The sequence below is a fragment of the Lissotriton helveticus genome, chromosome 12, assembly GCF_964261635.1.
Source record: "Lissotriton helveticus chromosome 12, aLisHel1.1, whole genome shotgun sequence".
Lineage (NCBI taxonomy): Eukaryota > Metazoa > Chordata > Amphibia > Caudata > Salamandridae > Lissotriton > Lissotriton helveticus.
Genome location: NC_136073.1, coordinates 684,689,455 through 684,698,638, shown reverse-complemented (window position 1 = coordinate 684,698,638; position 9,184 = coordinate 684,689,455).

Sequence of the window (9,184 nt, the reverse complement as noted above, 5' to 3'; positions counted from 1 at the left end):
GAGCCTGCATGATCCCAGAACAAATTATATTTTTGAATGACACTATTCAACAAACTACCTGTCTTGGCTTAGCCAAAATCAAAGACTTAAACAAACCGTCTATTCCAAAGCCAACAACGCACAGTAATAGCTCTATAGATGCTGAGATAGACGTAAACCATATTTTAAACCAAAACAGAACACATCCTGATTGGAAACAATGGTTGATCTGGCCCACTGACACAAATAACTGTCAAGACAGATTCCTGAACAAAATACAGGGGTTCAAATTGACCAGGCCAGACCCTAGATATTCCCAAAGACAACATCCAGGGATAGTAACTACTTACAGTGTGGGCAAGCTCTGCCTTCAATGGCTACAAACATCCACACTGGCAGAAATTAAGCAACACCTAACTTTACTTCAAGAAGGTGCTGACTTGCGTGATTTCATTATGGGACCACGCAAACAGCGTCAAAAACGTTTCATAGCGGCCTCTATATATGCAGCTTACAATGAAGTTTGGAAAGTAACTCAAATTGAGACAGCAGAAAAAATACGGGAAATTGACCGTATTAATTTGGAAAAATCACTTTCTGTTGTGGACAATGGGTTAATGACTCTGTCCTCCAGAATATATTCACTGGACAGTATTGTATCTTCAGCAATCGATATAATATCGCAAGACTTACTGATGTTACAACACGGTCAGTCCCAATTGCGTTCTATTGTACAGCTTGGCTGGACGTTACAAAATCTACGTTCAGGCTATGTGCCTTGGCGTTTAATCAACACAACGTCACTATTTAATATCTTTAACCTTACTGATAAACAAATCAGTTTGGCACAGAAGGGTGCTGACTATACAATTCTGAGCATTGAAAAACTTGAGAGACTACCATTGACAATGTCAGAACGACCTGTCATTGAATGGATAATACATGGGATAATAAATATTCCGATAACAACTTTCCAGTTTCAATACTGCCAAAAATATATACAGGCAGGCCAGTATGAAAGGTTGGGTAAAGGATACATTAAGTCAACATGGAACTTGCCCTATACACACACATGTGTTAGTAATAAAGGACAAAGTGTGTTCCTTAGTGGCAATAATTGTGAAAAGTCACTAAGCGGTACACTTTTGTGTCAGGGTATTAGTTTACATGGAGCATGTGAAGGGAACTCAAATAACCTTTCATGTCACCAGCTAGGCACACCTGCAACACAAATAGAACCATTCTTTAAGAGACTCTCGAATGGGAGTTACATTCTAATTTTAGATCGCAGATGTTGCAGTCTGCTGCCCGGAAAACCTTATCTCATAACCGTGACTAGGAAGGTCATGTGCTGTGAACGAGTATTGTTGCCGAACGATGCCCGAGACAGGGAGGCAAGGTTGTGGCCCAGTTTGAAAATTTCTTCTATTCGAATTGATACTTTAAGCAGAATGAAGACAGTGCTCCTACAGACACCAACCATGTTAACGTCATCAAAAGAAACGTATGATCTCCAAGTTGCAAGGACAACTGATGAGATTCATTCACTGTTATCAACCAATTCCCCCATACATTTCGCAGAAATACTGAGCGAAATCTTAAACATTTCTGATACAAGCGGAATCGCGAGTGTATTTAAGACAGTGTTTTCAGGAGCTTTAACCCCATTCAAAGCCATCCTGGGTATTTTTCCTGAATTTGTCCATTCCATCTTTGGCGGACTTCCTCTCCTTTTGGGACTAGTGGCAGGCATCCTATTTTTGATCCTGTTACTTCGCTATGGCAAACCGCGTCACAGACAAGACACCACCGATAATGGAAGAAACAATCCGAGCTATTGGCTACCGGGACCGCATAACTAAGTCCTTGGACTAGCACGGCTACGAGATTTGAACATGACTTGGTTTCTTTCATTCAGACCGATGTGGCAAAGTTGTGTTATGCCTGTATTAAGGTGCTTGCTATGCGGCGAAGAATGCGTGTTGGACACCTGTCTGACACTACAATCGGATGTGCCAATGGACGTAGAGACTTTGTTGGGTCCGGTAACGGCTCATGCATTGTGCTGTCCCCAGCGGCTACCAATCATGATGACGGCATTCGTGGAGACTTCACCACTACGATTGAAGAGTTGTGAAGTACAAGATGAAAGCAGCATCGATCAGGTACAACCTTCTGTCAGCTATGCTGATCGAAACATCAATGAAGGCAATCATGCTCATGAATGCATGTTACAAGATTTACCCGAGTTAGTGGAACTTTCACAAGAAGCAGTTGACAGTTTTTTCGAATGTCTCAACAATATGATGTTTTCACCAGAGCAGAAAGAATGACTTTGAACAAACTAGCACACGGCGTTCCCTACACCCTGAATTTGGCCTTCAACTTTGAAAATTAAGCAATAAGAAGTTTTCTCACCAGTTTTTACAGAGAGCGAGACATTTTTCCCCTTCCATTCCAAAATATTTACGATTTTTTGGGACACTTATCTTCTGCTTAAAGTAAGACTATTCTTGGAGAACAAAATTTCTATATTTAGCTACTCAAGACACTTTAGCTACCCTCTAGCACATTCACGAGTGTTATGAATTTGTGATGAGATGGTCTCGACTTTTTCTTCTGTATTAAGAGCCATTTCTTGTGTAATTTCCGCATTTTATTCATGCTTATTTCAAAATATGCGTTTAGATTTAGCATTTATTATACTGCTTGATGTGCATATAGTAATTATACTCATCTTTTCGTGTATTTCGCATTTCCAAATTTTAGTAAGTGGCGCTTCTTGATGCTCTTACACCACAAGATAGTTCAAGTTTTTGTGCCAGGTACCTGGGAGTATTGAAGTGGATGGCTTTGTGCGTTATAACTGCAATCTTTAACTGAGTTCGTGCTTCGTAGGGGAGTCAATTTAGAGATTTTAGGACTGGCGATATGTGCTCATTGCGTTTGGAGCCTGTAACCAAGTACACCCTGGCTCCACTAAGGGCATCTCTGAATGCTGCTGCTAGATTGGTTACAGGCTCCTTGGGAGAGGAGACCGCGGATTGCCAGTCTTCGTCATCCAGCTCAAGGCCGTCACGGGTCCATAAGTCACGAAGATGTGATAGGAGGCCTGACCTATCATTTATTAATTTCTTGTAGACTAGGGAGATAGTACTGTCAGGCACATGGCCATCCAATAGTCTATCTTCAAGCGGGGACGATTCCGGAATTACCTCCCCCTCTGGGAAAACCGACCCTAGAGCATGACGAACCTGGACATACCGAAAGTATTCTAAATCACCTAATTCAAACTCCTTCTTCAATGACTCAAACGATTTAACCTGACCTTTAACCCAGAGGTCTCCCACCTTACTAATACCAAAGAGGTCCCATTTATCGAACCCCTTGGTCTTCCACAGTTTACCGAGTTGATCAGAGGCAAAAAGCGGGGTTGCTCGAGTCAAGCGATCTTTCCACCCCATTGACCTACTTGCGTCCTGCCACAGACGTACAGCTGTCCTGGTAGGTCCCGACAAATCCTTAATCACCGATTTAGAATACAGAGCCCTATAGTAATTACCCCCAGGTAACAGCCATCTATCCATAGCAAAGGTGGGGTTCAATTCAGGACCATACATACTGTGATTAATGGCACCCAATTGAGACGCCCAATAGTAACGTTTTATATCGGGGAGAGCGATACCCCCGTCATACCACGGGAGCATTAATTTAGCCAGCGCAATACGAGGTCTACCGTCCCACATCAACTGCCTTTGAAGATCTTCAATCGTACGGAAATAGCTAGCCAGAACTACATCAAGAGTATTTTGGAGAGCATAAAGAAAACGAGGCAGCAACATCATTTTAAAGAGGGCCGCACGGCCAAGCGGAGATAGCGGAAGCTTACGCCAACCCGCGACATCTTGCTTCAATCTAGACAGAGGTGGGAGGAGATTCTGCTCATACCGAATTGCGGGGTCCAATGAAATATAAATACCGAGGTATTTAAACCCTGTTTGTGCAATCTGGATGGGACAGTTTTTCAGAAGAAGAGGGACGTCGCCTGAAAGGACATATAGATAGGATTTAGTCCAGTTGAAGGTGAGGCCGGAGTTCCTACCAAATGAAGTCAAGACATCGCACAAAACCATCAGTGACTTCCGGGGCGACGTCAAGTACAATAAGATATCATCCGCATAAAGCGAGATGCGATCTTCAAACTCAGAGGACCACCGAATACCCTTCATCGAGGGCTCCCATCGAATCTACTCTGCGAGGGGCTCGAGAGCCAGGGCGAACAGGAGGGGTGATAAAGGACACCCCATGTGAGTTCCCCTCCCAAGACCAAACAAAGCAGAGACTCGGCCATTAACAACAATTTGTGCGAGGGGGTCCTCATAGAGGAGTCTCACCCAACCGATAAAACCGGGTCCAAACCCAAATTTAGCCAAAGCGGCCCATAAATATGGCCATTCCACAGTGTCGAAAGCCATCGTGGCATCCAACGACGCCAAGATGGCCGGCTCACGCAACGTCTCGGCTCTCGCGAGAACCCCATGCACACGCCTAAGATTCAGGGCGGTGTTCCTGTGCGGGATGAAACCGGATTGATCCGGATGTACCAACTCACTAATAACAGTGATCAATCGGTTAGCCAATACTTTTGCAAGAATCTTAGGTTCGGCATTTAGAAGAGATATAGGTCGGTACGACGCACATCGATCTCGCGGCTTCCCCTCCTTGTGAATCACCACAATGGTCGCTAAACGCTGATCACGGGGGAGAGAGCCACACTCCCGAGATTCCAAAAACATGTCACGTAGATATGGAGCTATCTTGTCAGGCCGCAATTTGTAAAGCTCAATAGGCAGGCCGTTGGGACCCATCGCTTTCCACGAACGCAGGGAACGGATCGCAAGAGCCACCTCCTCAGCCGTTATTGCAGCGTCCATATGTTCCCTGTCGACATCAGAGAGACGTGGTAAAGCGATATCATGCAACAATAGATGTGAGTCCTCCTCCGGCCTGTCCGACACAGAGGAGTACACTATTTGGAAGTGCTTCGCGAAACACTGAGCGATTTCTTTAGGATCTGAGATCCGAGCGCCACTAGCCATCTCGATCACAGGCACCACCCGACTAGCCCTATCTTTCTTATCCAGCCACGCAATCAATTTACCAGCTTTATCACCCACTTCATACAAACGTCCCTGCTGCTCCCTACTCATGGCCTTAGCCGCGTCAGTAACCAATGCCCTGTACTCGAGTTGTTTTAGCCTTAGAACATGCGTCACAGCACGGGTGACCCCCCGCTCCAGGTCAAGCTCTAAGTCTGCTATCACTGTCTCGATCTTAATTACCTCCTCATCTCGCCGTTTCTTAACATCTGCTATTAACGATAGGGCATGACTCCTAAGGACAGTCTTGAAAGCCTCCCAAAGCGATATAGCCGACGAAACTGAACCCTCGTTTTCCAAAAAATACAGGTCGAGAGCTTTTATCAGGGCAGCCCGAGTTTTAGGGTTACGGAGATACCAAGGGTTAATCGGGGCAACCCGTCCCTCGGTCCTCGAGTCCAACTCTATCCGAAGCCATAGTGGAGAGTGGTCAGAAATTCCCCGAGCCAAATGCTTAGCCTCAGTAATAGTGAGAGCCTGTGCCGCCGGTACCAAAACATAGTCAATCCTAGAAAGGCTACCGTGAGCGCCCGTTAGAAACGTATACTGCCTCTGCGTAGGATGCAACAGCCTCCAGCAATCTACTAGACCCAAGGTGTCGAGGAAATCATGAAGCCAGTTCTGCGCTCCCCTTAGATCCCTGGGTGGGTGTCGATCCTCCATACCGGAAACTACTGCGTTGAAATCACCACCTAAAATAAATGACCCCTCGGGGAAAGCGAGAATAACCCTCCCCAAGTCTGCAAAGGTGGTGGACTGCAAGCCAGGGGGGACATATACAGAAACCAGGGAAAGGGTCCGGCCCGCCCACCTACCCGTAAGAGCGACATAGCGCGCCCTATCATCTATGACTGTGGAGTCAATCTCCAGTGGGAGAGAGTTTTTAATGAGGACACCGACTCCTCTGGAGCCAGAGGAAAACCCAGAATGTGCGACCAATCGATAACCTTTCCTATTAAGAGCATAACAATTATTACCAATCAAGTGCGTCTCCTGAAGCAGGACCACATCAGGGGAGAAACGCTTCAACAATTGCAATACCACCCCACGTTTTATCCTATCCCTAAGCCCATTCACATTCCAACTTATTAATTTCAGCCCTCTACCCCCCATCCATAAACAGAAAGAGGATCCAACCCCTAAAAGAACGTGGTGCTTCAATTAGACTATCTAAGGATAGGTAACCTTGCAAAGAAACAATCTCACACCCCAACAGAACCCCCCCATCCTCCCACCAACATCCCGTTACAAAACTCCCCACCCTGCACCCCTGCGCAAGACTAAAAAGCCACCCCAACTTGCAGTGTGCCTGTCACCCCCACATCTACCTAAGCTACGAAAAGAAACTCAGAGGAGGGAAAAGACCCACCAATAGCCCCGCAACCCCCCCATTGTCCTGCTAATCAATTGTCAGGATTATCGAACCACAGTTAGAGGCCAACCATAGACGCCAGAGTACCAAGCAACCAAAGTCTATTCCTGTTCCGTCGGTCCACCCTCTGCCCCGCCAGACCGCTCCTCCGGTGGATACTGCTTCGGCAGAGTGTCCAGCCAGTCGGAAACCACTTCCGGACTATCGAAGAAATAAGTCCGCTCTGCATGTTCGATCCTTAGTTTGGCTGGGAAGAGCATGGCGTATTTGAGGCCCATGTCACGCAATCGCCTCTTCACCCCCAGAAAACCAAGTCTTTGCTTCTGGACCAATTGAGTGAAGTCCGGGTAGAAACTGATGGTAGTGTTCTCAAACTTTGTGGGGCCACCCATCCGGGATGCCTGCAGGATAGCGTCTCTATCAGGAAAATTGAAGATTCTCGCAATGATAGGCCGCGGTGGGGCACCCAACTTCGGTTTTCCGCCCGGAACTCTGTGGGCCCGTTCAACCGCAAAAAACGTACTCAATCCCTTAGGTGCAAGGTGGCTGACAATAAGATCTTCAACAAAGAGGTCCACATCTGGTTCTTCCGATTTCTCCGGGACCCCTATAATACGAACATTGTTCCGCCTGGCCCTTCCTTCATAATCCTCCAGACGACGTGTGAGGATATCACTGGTAGTCCTCAAGCGACCAACCTCAGTCTGTAGACCAGCGACATCACCCGTCAGACTGGAAGTCTTGAGGTCCAAAGACTTGACTTTTTCATTAGTTTTCGCCAGGTCCGTACGGATCAAGTTAACATCAATCGCCACAGTATCAAGCTTATGGTCGAGAGTCGCTATTTGTTGTCCCAATGAGGATTTGATCCCTTCAATTGCGGCAATTACATCCTGCAAGGTCAGCTCAGTCGCCGGAGTCGATGGGCCTTTCAAGTCTTCTTGGGACCTACCCGATCCACCGGGAGATCCCTTAACTTGGGCATATCGATCCATACTATTAGTCTGGGTATAGCCACCTCGCCACGTGCTCTTTAGTTTCTGCGTAGCACCCTCCGGTTTCCACGTCATTGCGGGCGACAGCTGAACTGGGACCGATGAGACAATGCAGGAAAATAGCGGTCCTTGTCCCACCTCGGGCGGAGGCAATCGCAGTTAGAGGGCACAGGCCAAATGTTCTCCAGAATCAGCACGGCGATGAAAAATAACACTCGTAGGTGACACAAGGTGGCAATCCTCAGGGACGGGGGTGGGCTCTTTACCAGTCACAGGTCTTCCCTGGAAACAAGATCGAAAATGAAAGCAACCAGACCGGACGTCCCAGCCCCCGCAAGCCGATGTTGTTCAATTACGGCTCGGGCACCATGCCAACTCCATAGCCGGGCTACACGAAAACATAGGCCTCAATCTTCAAAGCTCCGTAACACCGGTTCCCGGGGTCCGAGTCAGGATCTGAAAGCAAGTTTCGCCTCACTTGTGGTTCACCTTCAAGAAAACGTCAATGAGGAACAGGATGAACGACAGGATAAATGCGGGAGGTTACGAGGGTCTCGGGAGCCCTAAGCTCACGCGGCCATCTTGGTTGCGCGCGAAGCTCCTCCTCCCAGGAGGATCTTTTTGATGTCTTGTTCACTAAATGGGGTAAAGGTGCCCCTAGACGCATTGTTCTTGGTATTCTGGGGGTAGAGTTGAACTTTACTAAGAGGTTAAGGGGTGATGCTGCACTGGAGGAGAGCAGTAAAGCCTTCTTAGAGGCGAGGTCAGTGGAGATGAGTTTTGATTTCTCAATGAAGAAAGCAGCCAGTTTGTTGCAAGAAGGTGGGCTGCCTACAGGTTCAGAGAGGTTTGGACCTACAACTGATTGCTGTTTGACCAATTTGAAAAGTTTCTTGGGACGGCTTGCCGATTGATCCAATTGGAGTCTGAAGTAGTTAGCCTTGGCGCTCTTGGTTTGTTTGTTGTAGAGGCTCCTAACCTCTCTTAGGAGTTTAAGTTGGTTGGAGGAGGGATTTGATCTCCAGGAATGTTCAACTGCCGTAAGGTTGCAACGTTCCGTTTTCATTATACCAAGGATTGGATATTTTTGTTGATGCATTTTTATGTTGGATTGGAGCAATGTCATCCATGATGTTGGAGATGGTCGAATTGTAGGAGTCAGTGAGTAACTGCACCTCAGTCAAGGCAGCTTGGGAGGAGAGGGCAGATGTACAATGGGCAGCTAGCTCAACAGAGTTTATTGATCTGAGGTCCCTTTTCCATATCTTTGATTTCGTTGGTTGGGCCTTCCTCAACAGTACCTCCTTGTTGATATAAAAAAGGATGCAGTGGTGGTCTGACCAGTCACATGGGGTAATGGAATCCAGGGTGACGGTCTGCCCTTTCGAGATAATGAGGTCTAGGGTTTCTCCTTTATTATGAGTTGGTTGGTCACAGTGCTGAGTCAGATCATGATCATTTAAAAAAAGCTTTAAGGCTTGATACTGCAAGGTCTTTGGGGTTTTCCCAGTGAAGATTAAAGTCACCAAGGAAGATTTGGGACACAGCTGAGTCAACATTGCTAGAAATGATTTCCATTAATTGCTCAATGAAGGGGAGATTGTCTCCCGGGGGGTGGTAGAAGGTGTGAAGTTTGCAAACCAGCAGGTTCTTACTTGAGATGCTGAGACAAAAATATT